This window comes from Lontra canadensis, unplaced genomic scaffold, assembly GCF_010015895.1.
Source record: "Lontra canadensis isolate GAN:19392208 unplaced genomic scaffold, GSC_riverotter_1.0 scaffold21, whole genome shotgun sequence".
NCBI lineage: Eukaryota > Metazoa > Chordata > Mammalia > Carnivora > Mustelidae > Lontra > Lontra canadensis.
Window position 1 is genome coordinate 23,744,263 of NW_022631015.1, and position 15,212 is coordinate 23,759,474.

The 15,212-nt window shown below is 45.5% G+C and overlaps 5 non-coding genes across 5 annotated transcripts; 3 read left to right on the forward strand and 2 right to left on the reverse strand.

Annotated features, from left to right (window-relative positions):
- The first annotated feature begins 1,014 nt into the window (after positions 1-1,014).
- TRNAR-UCG lies at positions 1,015-1,087 on the forward strand. Its single transcript has one exon. It is a non-coding gene; the product is annotated as a tRNA-Arg (tRNA).
- A 2,478-nt stretch (positions 1,088-3,565) lies between these two features.
- On the forward strand, positions 3,566-3,647 carry TRNAS-AGA. The gene has a single exon. It is a non-coding gene; the product is annotated as a tRNA-Ser (tRNA).
- Positions 3,648-4,018: 371 nt separating this feature from the next.
- On the forward strand, positions 4,019-4,091 carry TRNAR-ACG. Its single transcript has one exon. It is a non-coding gene; the product is annotated as a tRNA-Arg (tRNA).
- A 1,482-nt stretch (positions 4,092-5,573) lies between these two features.
- On the reverse strand, positions 5,574-5,645 carry TRNAM-CAU. Its single transcript has one exon. It is a non-coding gene; the product is annotated as a tRNA-Met (tRNA).
- Positions 5,646-6,691: 1,046 nt separating this feature from the next.
- TRNAW-CCA lies at positions 6,692-6,763 on the reverse strand. The gene has a single exon. It is a non-coding gene; the product is annotated as a tRNA-Trp (tRNA).
- Positions 6,764-15,212: the final 8,449 nt, after the last annotated feature.

The following is a 15,212-nucleotide window of genomic DNA, read 5'->3' on the forward strand; positions in this document are numbered from 1 at the left end:
CAGTCATGCTGGGTCAGGGCCCACCCCTATGACCTCACCCTACTTTATGTATGTCTTTGGAAGCCCTGCCTCCAAATACAGTGACATTCAGGGGTGCTGGGGGCTAGGGCTTCTGCACGTGAAGGCGGCTGGCAGTAGGACAAACAATCCCACCCCTAACAGGCAGTTTCCAGATGAGCACCCCTGCTAACCATCCCTGAGCCTGGCCCTGGGGCAAGAAGACGGAGGGTTTATGGATAAATCTGACCATTTGACCGACTCTGCTTTTTCCACACGACTTAATTAGGATTCAGCTTTCTGGGATCTGACAAGTCATCTATCACACCTCCATTGGCCTCCCAGATAACAAACTACGGTTGCTGTGATCTCCTCTCCCCAGCTGTTTTTGTCCTAGTTGAACTTCTCTGTTGGAGTTATTTTGAGCGGGGTTTCTGGAGTGTGCAGAAGTGAATTCTCTCATTTACCCACAATCTCTGCCTGCCTCCCCCCACCCCCAGCCCTTGGCTCAGGCGTCCCCTCCTCCATGTGGCCTTTTCTGCCAGATCCCTTTCCGAAGTAAGCTCTGTCTTACTGGTTATTGTCGCACCATATTCCCCTCCTTGCTGGTTATCTCAGTTGTAACTTTACCATGTTTTTTTGACCATTAGGATCAACTGGTTTCTCCAACTAAACTGTAGGATTTGTTTGTTTTTTCCCCAAGATTTTTAAATTCCAGTTAGTTACCATACTGTCTAATATTAGTTTCAGGTGTAGAATTCAGCGATTCTTCCCATAAGTGTAACCCCCTGCTCATTACAACAGGCGACTCCTGTATCACCGTCCCCCCTTTCCCCCAAAGCCCCACCGCCCTCCCTCAGGGAAACCTCGGTGTGTTCTCCGGCTTAAAAGTCTAGACTGGAAGGTTTTTGGAAATGCCTTGGTTTATACCGATAATTTCCCCTGGTGTTTGTTATCCCGCCAAGATTACTTTCTTTCAACAAATTTTAGACACACATCCCCCCCAACTTGCAGGATGACCACGTGGCCTAATGGATAAGGCGTCTGACTTCGGATCAGAAGATTGAGGGTTCGAATCCCTTCGTGGTTGCTGGGGGTCTTCTTTATTCTCCCTTTCAGACACTAGGGTGGCCTCGGTGGTTCACTTTTCTCGGTTAAAGTCGGCAAACACAATCTTCTCCGTTTCACGATAACCTAATAGCTTCTTCACCCGGGTTTGACTCCTCCACCCCCCACTCTTTTCTTTTTGTTCCTTTGTTCCCCATCTCCCCCGAGCGTCTGCCCCCCGACAGCAGTGCAGCCTCTTCTCTGGGGCCACAGACCAGCCGGGCCCCTGGTGGCTTCTCGGAAATGCAAACTTTCCCGGCCAGCCGCCCCACCCGGTCCCTCTCAGCGCTCCCCTCCACCCACAAAGTCAGGATCTTTGGGGCGCTGTCTCGGACCCGGGGTTCAGCCCGCGAGCCCGCGGAGTCCTGACGCCCGCAGCTGCCCGACGCCTCGCACCTGCCCACCCGCGCACCTGCATACCCCGACTGCTATAACCGCCGGACGTGAAGCTGTCGTGGGAACCCCAGGAAAGACTGTGGGGGGTTGGGGGAAAGGCAGCGGAAAGGTCGAGCGTCACAATGCCCTCTAACAAATGTAGGGGAGTGGTGGGATTAGATGACTCCCCATCTGCGATCCCCAGAGAAATCAGACACTCAGCAAAAAGCATTCACGATCTCAAAACCCTTGGGACCCTTAGGGGTTTGGGAAGCAGCGCGTGCAAGGTGTTAAAGGACCACCTCAAGATTACTTGCTGATTCCAAAGGGTAAAAGAAAGCTCCGAGGGGACCCCTGACAAGTGCCTCCTCGAGTGACGTACATACTGTAGCGAGTAAGTCAAGCCCCAATTTTTAACAGGACTCTAATCTAACCAAAACGGACCTAATCGATCATTTTGACTTAACTTCTAGTTTAAAGAGGGTCAAGGAATAAATTGAAAGTTGCCTTGAGGAAACAATGAACCGGATCTAGAGTGTGGGACAGTCTACAAGACGACCGGCTTGATTTTTTTTTTTTTTAAGTCAATGTCAATAGCAGCAACAATAAGCTGGCACGCTGTTCTGAACTGAAACAGACCAAGGAAACATTACAAATCAAATGCAATGCATGCATGAACTTTGACTCTATCCTGGTTAGAAACCCCAGCTCCAAAAAACATAGAGAAATTTAAATAAGGCTGGCATAGTAGATATTTTTATAAAGAATCACCAGGGTTTTCGTTATGATAATGGTATCCTGGTTATATAAGACATGGGCATGGTTGATACCCGAGTACATGTGTAGGTGGGAAGCATTGTGATGTCTGCAAAGGAATTTTATATTCCCAAAGAAGAGGGTAGATAAGACTAATAGGGCAAAATGTTAACAATTGTTGAATCGGGGTGGTGGGTATACAGATAATTCCTTACCTTTTCAACTTTTTTTATGTTTTAAAATTTTTGTAGTATAAGTTCCAATTAAAAAAAAAAAAAGTCTTGGAAGAAGCTGTCCTATTTAAAGAGGCCCTAAAGAAAAGGCACAGAGCTCTCTCATTGCTGCCCCTCCTTGGATCTCTCCAAAAAACAAGTTCCAGCAAGACAGAAGTTTCTTCAGTTTCTCTCATATTCTGTGAGGCTTAGGTCTAGAACACCACACCCCTTTCCAACTTGGCTAACTCCTACACATCCTTCAGATCTGGGCTTAAATATGATTAATTCCACATATAGTCATTGAGTACCCACTTACCCATTGAGAGGCAGCAAAGGTAGAGCTGGACACTTTCTTCATGAAACTTGGAGTCTAAGGAGTGATTCTCCAGGCACTTATCTAAGATGTCGGCTCCTGGGGCTGAGCATGACTCCTAGAGGCTACTTGGCCCATGGGACCTCACTTGTCACACTCACTTGTAAATGTTCACTTCTATAATTGCTTACTCTGGAAATCACGCAAGGAGCGGCTATATCTTTCTTGCTCTCCACTGAATAGCAGCACCTAGCAGAGTGCTTGGCACGTGATTGGGCTCAGAATAAAATTTTTGAAAGGATGAAGAAATGAATGAATGCTTTAAAATATTTTGATCTTTACCAAAAAATAGGAGACAGGTTTCCCTTTGGAACATTTTGATGGGTTCCCTTTCCCAAATTTAAAAATGATGCTTACAATAGCAGCTGACATTTATCGAGTCCTTATTCCAGGCCCTGGATTAGGTGTCTGAAGACATAGCGTATCTGTAAGGACATCTGTCGGATTATTTATTGAGGATAAAGTTCCTACTTCAGCAAGAATATGAGGATTTTTAAAGGATTATTTAAAGGGGATAATTTAAAGAGAATTATTGCAACATATGGCTGATTTGTTTTCTAGAAAAGACCCAAAGAGCATTCTCAATTTACCATGTGCTAGAATGGAAGTTGGTTGATTCCTCTCCGGTTTCATTAACGGGGATTCTTTGCTTCTCTCTCTTGTATTAGTAAATCCTGAAGTAGTTTAGAATACATGATATATACGGTAACATGGAGGAGATGGAGAAATGCTCGTCGAAGATGTAGTCGTGGCCGAGTGGTTAAGGCGATGGACTAGAAATCCATTGGGGTCCCCCCGCGCAGGTTCGAATCCTGCCGACTACGACGGTTTGCCCTTTTGCATGTTTGCACCTTCTCCGCTCGGTGTAATTCATCTTCAACTACAGCCTACTTTTTTTTTTTTAATTAATTTATTTTTTACAGCCTACTTTTAAACATTAGAACATTCCCTCAGACTTTTTCAAGTTACATCAAAATGGAGTTCTTATTGACCACAAAAGAATCACTGTATGAGTGAATAAAAGCAAAGGAACCAATAGAACTCTTTTGTTTGAATTCTAAGGTTTTGGGGTTGGAAATCCTGGTAATAAGAAAAAAGGAAGTTGGAAGAAAAGATTTCACACATTCATATTTAGAGCAACATAGCAAATCCACTACTTCCTTTTTCTATAAGTGTAAATGAGAAAAGGATGTATGGGCCAGTGGCGCAATGGATAACGCGTCTGACTACGGATCAGAAGATTCCAGGTTCGACTCCTGGCTGGCTCGTTATTTTGGCTGGCCTCTTTCAGGTCCCCAATTCTCGTCTGTTTTAGGCCACTATAATTATACATATAAATTTTCTTTTTAAATTTCTTTTGTAACATCATTTTACACAAAGTGACAAAATTGTTAACAATACAGCCACCAGTGATAGTTCTCTACTCCTTTCTTACATATGTAAATTTTCTTTAAATCACATCATTAAATTGATTGTTTTCAAAATTGACTAGTACTCACGTTAGATGATAAAAACTTAGAATAAGGAAGACCTTTCATTCTTTGAAAGTAAAGACTGGGAGTTTTGCAAAGAGTATTTCTAAGTACCAATTTTTTCCTCTCTCTTTCTTTCAAGATGTACTTTTTCGAAACAGTTTTAGGTTCACAGCAAAATGGAGAGGAAGATACCACATGCACAGGCCCTCCACCCCCCCATTATCAACATCCCCCACCAGAGTGGCACATTTGTTACAATTGATGAACCTACTTTGACACACTGTAATCACCCAAAGTTTATAGTGTACATTACAGTTCACCCTTGGTGTTATAGTTCTGTGGGTTTGGACAGACGCAAGGTGAAATGTATCCATCTTTATAGTATCGCGCAGTGCATTTTCACTGCCCTTCCCCCACATCTTCTGAGCTCTCTGGGCTCTGCCTATTAATTCTTTCTCTGCCAAACAGCCTGACAACCGCTGATCACTCAGGGTCTCACCACAGGTTGGGCTTTTTCAGAATGTCATGTTTTTGGAATCATATATCATGTAGCCTCTCAGCTTGGCTTCTTTTACTTAGTAATATACATTTAAGTCTTCTCCGTGTCGCCTAATGGCTTGATAGCTCATTTCTTGTTAATGCTGAATAATATCTCATTATTTGGGTGGACCACAATTTATTCATCCATTCACCTACTGAAAGGCATCTTGATGGCTTCCAAGTTTTGGCAATTACAAATAAGCGGCTATAAATATCTGTGTTCAGGTTTTTGCGTGGGCATATATTTTAACTCCTTTGGGCAAATAACAAGTAGTGCAATTGCTGGGTTGAATGGTAAGAGTATGTTTAATTTTGTAAGGAACCGGCAAACTCTTCCCCCGTGGCTGTACCATTTTGTACTCCCATCAGCAGTGAATGAGAGTTCCTGTTGCTCCACATCCTTACGAGCCTTTGATATCAGCGTTCTGGATTTTGGACATTCTACAAGTGGTGTTGTAGTATCTCACTGTTGTTTCAGTTTTTATTTCTCTCATGACCTATGATGTGGAGCACCTTTCTGTATGTTAATAAAATATGCCAGTGGGCTTATCTGACACCACCAAAGATCTGTATGGCATACTGCAAATTTTGTTGGGTTTTTATTTCTACCCTTTTTACATTGACATAATTTAAAGAGTCAAAACTTTCACAAGATTTGTAACAAGAATTAATCTCTTCTTTCCTTCTCCCAGGGCTGAAGGGAGTAGCTCGCCTTGGGGAGAAAAGGGTCATACCTAGCAGAGGATGGTTTCGATCCATCGACCTCTGGGTTATGGGCCCAGCACGCTTCCGCTGCGCCACTCTGCTACAGAAACCAGTGGCCTCATAGTTAATATCCAGCTCTTCCCTGGTTTGTTTACCCCACCTCCACTCCTGTCTTTTTCTTCAATCTGTAAAAATTTAAAAATGGGTTCTCATTTTTCTCTTCGGAGTAGTGATTTGTCGCTCAGCCTGAACTAACTCCTAAGAGAAGGGTTAAGAAGAAATGGAAAAAGGTTATTGTGGATATGTTTCCAAGGCATGCTTAGATGGCACATCTGTTACCGCACACTCTGTGAACGTGTACATGATAGCACAATGTCCGCTGAGATCCCAAATGCCGTGTCCTAAACTTATTCTGTTACACAAAATGATAGATGGTGATGACGTAAATGTGCTTTCCCTTTTTTTTCCATGCTGTAAGGCGATGGTTCATAATCTGTTGATGGGGGGCGGAAGTCTGGAGCCCCAGGTGAGAACAAGACACACATTCCTGCACATAATCTTGACACAGAGTTTTAGGGGATTCACGGAACTTCTAGCCCAGAAGGCTTTCTCTCATTCCCTGTAGTCTCAATTTGACAAAATTGTGTTCAGGTTTTCCGGGTCTGGAAAGGAACTGACCTCTTCTGTGATTTGAAGTGGTAAGAAATCCCAGAGAGCCAAGGGTGGACTGGCTAGGGCACCTCTCCGGCACCGAAAAGCTGAGCCAGGTGTGCAGCAGGTGAGCTGAAGTCACCTACTAGAAGCAGATTAGTTGTCTGAAAAGATCTGCCAAGGTTCGGAAGGTTAAAAAGATATGTGGATGAAGAAATGTGTCTGCGAGCTCAGAAGTGAAGGCCGGCAGCTTTGGGATTATTAATGGACGAGTTGGTGAAATTCAGAACATTTGCAATAGAAGTGTAAAAATGTCTCTATGAGCTTCCCAAAAAAGCCCCAAAATACAACTTCGATATCGTATGCGGCCAATTATTTACTTTTTAAAAGTACTTAAATGAGGATAGCCAAGGTGAGAGAAAGCGAGGAAGGTACCTCCCTGTTTCTTCTTGTATCTCACTTTCCAGAGCTGGACCTTCCCCAGACGCTAAAACTACTGACCCCGACGTGATTTGAACACGCAACCTTCTGATCTGGAGTCAGACGCGCTACCGTTGCGCCACGAGGTCCTCGAGGGCACCCCCGATTTCTTTACCTGTCAGCCTGATCCATGAAATTAATCCTCTGCGCGTGGTGAAGATCACGTAGGTGAATAAATATAATGCCTGGCTGCCTCCTCGATCAAAATGCTGTCCCTCCGATCACTCCCCGATTCAGCCTCCCAATTGCTTCTATTTACAGCCCTTGCGATCCTTTTTCATTCCTGTTTTTCTCCAGATACATTAAAAAAAAAAAAAAAGATGTTTGGAGGAGTTTCGTTGTTTTTTGGTCTTTTTAGAAAAATGGACATTTTTTCTTTTTAGAAATATGGCTATTTATTGAAGGGCGAGGTAGGGGAGGTAGGGGAGGTAGCAAAGAAAAATCGCGTGTCCTCTCTCGCGCCGGCCAGAGCGACCGGGGCGAGGTTCGAATTTGTTTCCCGAGCGTGGACTGCAGCTGGTGCGGAAGGAGGTCGAGGCGGGGGCAGCGCGGTGTGAGGTTAGGGACCTGGGAGAGGGATGTGTTGGAGCCCGCAGCACTGGGAGGTTGGATGAACCGGCCTTTCGGAAAGTAAACCACCAAAGGTTTGGGAGAATCTGAGGCCTCTTGCCAAAAAATGGGTCTACAAGCGTGCTGCTGCCGGAAAATTCAGCGTGATCGTTGTTAGCTGAGAGTTGTCGTTTATACTTTCCTCACCTACCTGTAAAATGGGGATAATAACAGTATTGCCCGCCGCCTAAGATTGCCTTCATACATGTCATGTGCCCTAAATGAGTGTATATATTTATTTATGTTTAGAATGATGTCTACCGGGCTCACAATAAGCTCTCAATAACGGTAACTGGGGTGTCTGGCTGTCTCAGTGCAGAGGGCATGCAGCTTATCATCTGTGGGTTGTGAGTTCAAACCCCATGGCAGATGTAGAGGTTATTAAACAAGTAGATAAACTTTGAATAAATGTCAGTGTAACTACTATCACTATAAAGCTTGGTAAAATTCTTTTAAGTAACCTCTACACCCAACATGAGGCTCAAACTCACAACCCCAAGATCAAGAGTCGCACACTGCACCCACTGAGCCAGCCAGGTGCCCCTAAGGCTTGCTCGAATTCTTAAAACATTTACACACATCACCAGCCTGGTTTGGCAGAGACTGTGTAAAATGTACGTTTGTCACTTGTTAGTTTCCTCTGGGGATTTAGAGTTCGCTGTCATCAAACAGAATTAAGTGAACTGGCTTATGTCAAATGGTAGAACTATTTTTTATATATATATAAGTAAAAATTTTTAAAATTAGTAAAAAAAAAAAAAAAAAAGCTCTGCATTGGAGTGGTTTGGGATACTGTTTTCAAATTAAAGTGTTATTCATCCTCACAAACACGTTCCCAGAGCACCAAGTTGCTTCTCTCACTCCTTGCTTTGTTTTGCTGCAGGCGTAGCACTTTCTTTCCTGGAGACCCATGGTCCCAGGCATTGCAGACTCGTTTTGCTAATTACCCTATTCCAATCTGAGGCTTCAGGCAAGTGAATTTTCAGGATCCCTCCAAGCCGGGGTCTTAGCACCAAATCACCTCTATAGTTTATTTTGATCTTGAGCCTCAGTTCTGATAGCTGGCCTTGTCTTTGTGTCCATGTTTTCTGTTTCTACCTAATACCTATTCCAGAAACTTGGATCTAGTCCTGGAGAGCTCAAAAAGGGGACTCCAGGAATAAGCCCTTTGCTTCTGGCCAGGCCCCTCCCACAGACCATCTCCTGCCCACCATCACCCACCTGCCAACAGACTGCCTTCGTTTCAGTAGCTTGCCCGAGGCTCCAAATGTCTTTGTTCCTGTCACACACCTCATTCCTGAGAACTTTACACCCTCTTTAACAAGATACATTACTGAAATCTCCTGACTGCTCACCTGAACACTGACCACCCCCCCACCTCCTCTGAGGGGTCCCCCCTCTTGGCTGAGTTCTCTCCTGGTTCCTCACCCTCAATCCTCCCCCACCTGCTGGGCAGGCCAAGTTTCGGGCTGCTTCTGCCATGTCAACATAAATTTGTGTTTGGGGTGTAATTCTGTGTGTTTAAAACTAAATTGAAAGATTCACACCCATTATGGTGGTTATTACCAAAAAAGAAAGACAAAGGACACTGGGTGTTGGCAAGATATGGACAATTTGGCACTCTTTTGCATCACTGGTGGAAATGTACAATGACACAACCACTTTGGAAAACGGTATAGTGGTTCCTTGAGAAATTAAACATAGAATCACCATACAGTCCAGCAATTTTACTTCAAGGTATATAATCAAAAAGGTTGGAAGCAGGGACTCAGACACTGTACTTGTGATATTTTACTGGAGAATTCCATTTACATGGGGGTTCCTGGAATAGTCAAATTCAGAGACAGAAGGTAGAATGGTGGTCACAGGGACTGAGAGGTGGGAATGGGGAGTTGTTTAATGGGGACAGAGTTTTTGTTTAAGATGATAAAAAGTTCTGAGGATGGATGGTGGTGATGTTTTCACAGCAAAGTCATTGCTCTTCTTGCCACTAAATTTACACTTTAAATTTGTCCAAATGGAAAACTGGGTTATGTATATTTCACTACAATAAAAAAAAATACAAAACTCATTAAAAAAGAAAGGCAGAGGGCAGACATAAGGAGGAAGTAGAGGTTAGAAAAGACAGCCACAGAGGCGCAACATGATGACTTTTCACTGACCCCTTTTTGGATGTGGAAAAATGACACACTGGGTGTGTTGTGGGTAAGGCTGGCATCTCCCCACCCTCCTTCCTTTCGGTACTCTGGCCCTGCCGCACTGGCCTCAGTAAGGGAAAAATCACGGAAGTTTCTTTGAGAAGGGAGGCAATGTCTTCTTCACCCTTACTTCCTTAGTGCATCTCCTTAAAAACACAATATGTTCAATATGAGGTCACACTTTTTGATTTTACAATTCCAGGTCTGGCCCTTGGCTGTAAACCCATGCCATTCATGAGCTATAGAAAAGATACAAGGTGGGGGCACCTGGGTGGCTCAGTGGGTTAAAGCCTCTGCCTTCAGCTCAGGTCATGATCCCAGGATCCTGGAATTGAGCCCCGCATCAGGCTCTCTGCTCAGCGGGAAGCCTGCTTCCCTTCCTCTCTCTCTGCCTATTTATTTGACAGACAGATATCTCTGTCTGTCAAATAAATAAAAAAATTTTTTAAAGTATTTAAAAAAAAAGATACAAGATGTATCCTTTGTCTCTCAGGGAAATTGAACTTTGAATGGATACATTTTACCAGGCAAATTATTTTTAACTGTATAAATTTGTGTGAATTCTTTCCAGACTTTTCAGCCACTTTTGTGCTACTTTATACACCTGTAAATGTGGTAGTGTTTAAGTAAGTTATAAATTGGATTCCCTCTTCTAATTGGTATAGAGATATCTTTTGTTGGCAGGATTAGTTAATTTCCCCAATATCTCCCTGCTCCAGGCTGGTCCCACCTCAAGGCCTTTGAACTTGCTGTTCCTGCTGCCTGGGCTGTTCTTTCACCAGATTTTTTTCAGAGCACGTCCCCTCACCTTTGAGGTCTTTGTCAGCTTCCCGGTCCACTCTGATCCAAGCTCTATGCCTCCCTCTCTGCACACCTCTCCTCCTTGCTTTCTTGTTCTCTGTAGTACTTAGCAGCCTCTAGCATACTATATGTTTTATTTATACATTTATTTATTACCTATCAAAACTAAATTAAGAGCCAAGACACAGCCACTTCAGGGCTCTGTGTGGGAGGTCCGCTTGCCCTCCACATTGTATGTTCCCAGGGGTTACCACACCCCCTCCCCACCTCATCAGGTGTACTGCTCCCTACAGAGAACAAACACTAGGGAGTTTACCCACAGTGTTGGCAGCCGCTCAGGAAAGCAGACTCTCAGACTAGCTACACATCTTTCCCTTGGTTATGGACCTCCTGTGATCCAGAATAAATGGTACATTATTGCGGCAGAGGCTGCTTTTGTCGGTTTATCAAAGTCCGTTTCCTTTTCCTGTTGGAAACACACCTGTCTCATCCCACTCAGGGAGCGAGAGCAAAGACAGCACAGACTGGGGAGCTGAACAACCAACGTTTCTTTCCCACCGTTCAGGAAGCTGGGCGTCCCAGTTCCTCCAGATGGCAATCGAGAGCCAGCGACTCTTGGCCTCGCGGGCACAGCTCAGAACTCTTCTCTTCATCCCCCGAGTGAGATACAATTCCGAGGAAACAGGGAGCCCCTACATTAACTCCTGAGTTTGTGGCCCACAGAATCCAAACAGATTCACGGGATCTTCTAATTCTATTACAACGTTCTTGCCGGCAAAACCCTCGTCTTTCAGTTCTTAGGATCCTCACGGTGCGTAGCCCTTGGCTTGTGCAGTGCCAGGACCCTTCTCTGATCTCCTGGCACAGGTGGCTTGCTCGGCGGCGCGGGGCGCGTGCAGACGAGCGCAGCGGCCACTAGGGGGCGGAGAAGCCTAAAAATGACCAAGTGGGACCAGAACGGAGGGAGAGGCGGTGGGAGAAGTGGAGAGAGCAGGGAAGGGAGAGCGGGGAGAGAGTCAGCTGGAGGTCCGCCCCAGAGGCAACGAGAGGTGGAGGGAGCCGGGAAGGGGGGAAACAAGTTATGGGGGGGGGGGACGTAACTGTCTGGGTGGCAGTTAGGATACTTCACATCTGTTAAAGATAAAAGATCCAACTAAATAAATTTGAAGATCTAATAGGCTCTGTTGGGCGAGCCCTCAACGGGGAGGCTTCCAATCTAGCAAGTAGTTGGGGCTCTGAGGGGCACTATAAAATGGGAGGCTTTTCTAGGAAGGAGGGTGGGGCGAGGACGTTATTAGCAAAACAAAACAAAAACTTTCCTTTTTCGGGCAAAGTTGCCTTCGCCCCAGGACTGTGAGGAGGAATTGGAGCTGGCCCTGGGAGAAGACCACCTCATTTTGGTGGGGACCAGAAGGTTTCTGACTGACCTGTTAAGACTGCATTTCTGGGGGAGATTAAAAGTACAATTCAGTCAGGTCTAAAGCCCTGGTTTGGTAAGTGTCCCCATTTGAGGCCTGTGGTTTTCTCCTTGACATTTTACAATGGGTTATAGATACTGTTTCCTTTTCTCCTAACAAAAACCCGGTTGGATCATGATTCCTACGCACTTTTGTGTTCAACCTGAAATACTGTGGATGAAAACAAAAAACAGACTTTATACGTGAAAAAATGAAGAGAAAAAGTTGAGGTGGGGCTGTCCAGACTGCTGGAGTTTTACTCGATCTTACACTTTTATTAAATCCATTTTTTATGACATTTATAGGGTTTTTTTTTTTTTTTAAGATTTTATTTGTTTATGTGACAGACAGATCACAAGGCAGAGAGGCAGGCAGAGAGAGGGAGAGGGACGCAGGCTCCCAGCCAAGCAGAGAGCCGGATGCGGAGCTCCACCGCAGGACCCTGAGATCATGACCTGAGCGGAAGGCAGAGGCTTAACCCACTGAGCCACCCAGGTGCCCTAAAGGATTCTTTTTACTATTTTCTCTACTTCCGTGTATTTTCAGAATTTTCCTTAATACAAATTTTTAAAATAGGCTGAAAAAAATGGCATGAACATCTACCTAGTACACTGTTGAATTATAAAATTGCACAAAACTTTAAGAATTCATTTGGGAAGGGAAAAAAAAGGAATTCATCTGGGAACAGATACATACATTGATCCATTCCGCAAATAATTAGCAAACCCCTACAATGTATCAGAGACTGTTCAAAGCACCAGGGAAAGAGTCGACTGAGACCTACAGAGACATAGACAGAGTTCATGCTCTACAGTGATAAGAAACAAACAAGATGCCTGAAGAAAATTGAAAAGAGGTAAAATAGAGCAGTGGTTCTCAGCCAGGATGGAGATGATTTACACGCCCTCAGGGAACATTTGGCCACATAGGGAGGCATAATTGATTAACACAAATGGGGGGGGGTGATGCTCCTGGCACCTAGAGGGTAGAGTCCTGGGGGGCTACTAAACATCAGACCGCATACAGGATGACTCCCCACTGTCCGGGTCTAAACATCAATAGTGCTGAGGTTGAGAAACTCTCCAGCAAGATGGGGTGGTCAGGAGCAGCCTGTTTGAGGAGGTGCTGGCTGAGCTGAGCTGAGACAGGAATGATGAGGAATAAGGCATCTTCTGAGAGGAGAGCGTGCAGGCAGGGGAGCAGAGTCCTTGGAGCTGGAAAGCTTTCAGCAGAAAAGGAATAGACAGAAGGCCTTTGAAGGGAGGTGGCTGAAGGGTAAGTGGGGGGATGGGAGGTGGGGATAGGTCACAGAGGATGTTCCACTGGGGTCCATGAGCCTAAAGCACCAAGCTCACTCAAAATGCCAAGTCTCAAGCCCCACTCCAGATTTACGGAGTCAAGTCTATATTTTAATGAGATCCCCATAGGGGGCATGGAGACACACATCTTTGGGAAGCACCCTCTGGAGAATGGTTAAGGAACTTGGATCTTATTTAAGCTGCAAGTGTTGCCAGCTGAACTGGGAAGACCCCAGGCCCTGGGGCCTTGACCCAGCCAGAGCTGAAGGAGACACCAAAGGTTCTTGGTCGTGTCAGGAGGAGGAATTCAAGGACAGACACGCAGCAGAGTGGACAAGCGACACCGTGGAAAGTTTACTAAAATGAAAAGTACACTCTGGTGAGATGGAAGGGGAGGGGGAGAGAGAGGGGGTGGATTTCTATCTTTTACTGACAGTTGTTAACGAGGGGGCAGGAATAGTCATTACTTGGAGCCGGAAGCAGGCTCAGGGGTTTCCGGTCGTGGCGCCGCCATCTTGGGCCTGTCTGGTGAGGTCTGGCTTCTCGCCAGGCTTCTGACCTTCCCCACATAGGTCGGTGGCCTCGTCCTTGCTGGCCTCTGGGCATCCCGTTAGAGCCTCAGTAACTACCTACCCTGACCCAAGGACCACTGGAGGGCGTGGGGGGAGCCTGCAATGATAACCCTCCTTCTCCGTGATGTGAGGTACGCGGGGCAGGGCCAAGTGCAGAGGAGGGAGACAGCGGCTGCCGGCTGTGCCAGAGATGGTGGCGCGGGCTTGTGTCGTGGTGCGAACCGTGCAGTTGCAGAATGTAAATCAGGGTTTATTTGGAAGTCGAGCTGATAGGACTGGCTGGTGGCTTAGATGCTGGTGGAAACGGGGAGGATGGAAGCAGGGACTTTCCAGTTTGGGTTGAGCATATGCGCAGATGGCAGGCCACTAGGAGAAAAGTAATTCAACCGGGTTTCCTTTGGTGTTGGGAGTGTGTGTGTGTGTGTGTGTGTGTGTTTTGTGTTTAACACATGCTACTTCTGTGGTCAGAGCTCTTCTGCTGTCGTGCATAGGACCAATTCCCCCCAATTCTTCTGTTGTCAGCCATGTGTTTTTGCCGTGCAACATTTCCTTTTTTTTTTTTTTTTAAGATTTTATTTATTTATTTGACACAGAGACAGCAAGAGAAGGAACACAAAGCAGGGGGAATGGGAGAGGGAGAAGCAGGCTTCCCTCTGGGCAGGGAGCCCACCACACTTGGGGCTTTATCCCAGGACCCTGAAATCATGATCTGAGCCAAAGGCAGACGCTTCACGACTGAGCCACCCAGTCCCCCGCACCTCATGCCACACCTCCTTAACTTTGGGCTTGGCCAGTGGAATATTGGTGAAGTGGGCCAGAGCTCTAGATGGGCTTGATACCATCCCCTGAGATGTTTGGTGTTTGTTTTGAGGCATGGTTACAATAGAAACCTGTCTACTAGACATGCACCCAGTATAAAGTAGGTGTTATTACCATTATTTTTTTTTAAATATAAGAATGGTAAATCTTTGCCACTGATTAGTTGGGGGATTATTTTGGCTATATCTGAGGTTAATATTTTGTGACTTTGAGCCACGTAATCATTGCTGAGCATGAGGGGGCAGGGGTAGGGGGTGGGCAGGAACCTGACTGAGGACAAAGGACCCTTGCTTAACTCCAGGGCTGAATCTGGATAAAGGATAATTCCAGGGACGAGAAGGGAAAACCCGTTTTCCAACATGCTCACTATTTCATGAAGTCTATTTAATGAGGAATTAGAAATCACAGATTTCAAATGCAGGATAAAAAAAGTAAAGCAGGGCGCCTGGGTGGCTCAGTTGGTTAAGCGACTGCCTTCGGCTCAGGTCATCTTCCTGGAGTCTTAGAATTGAGTCCCAGGATCAAGTCCCACATTGGGCTCCCAGCTCCGTGGGGAGTCAGTCTGCTTCTCCCTCTGACCTTCTCCTTCTGACCTCTTCCTGCTCTCTCTCACTATCTCTCTCAAATAAATAAATAAAATCTTTAAGAAAGAAAAAAGTAAAGCAAATAAGTTTTTAAGGTCGATAATGACGATCTCCCTCACTCTCTCATCTCTTTTCTTCTGTTTCTTCAGCCAGTGCTTTGGGTACCTACCTCGGTCTTTCAGGCACTAACTCCAGTTCCG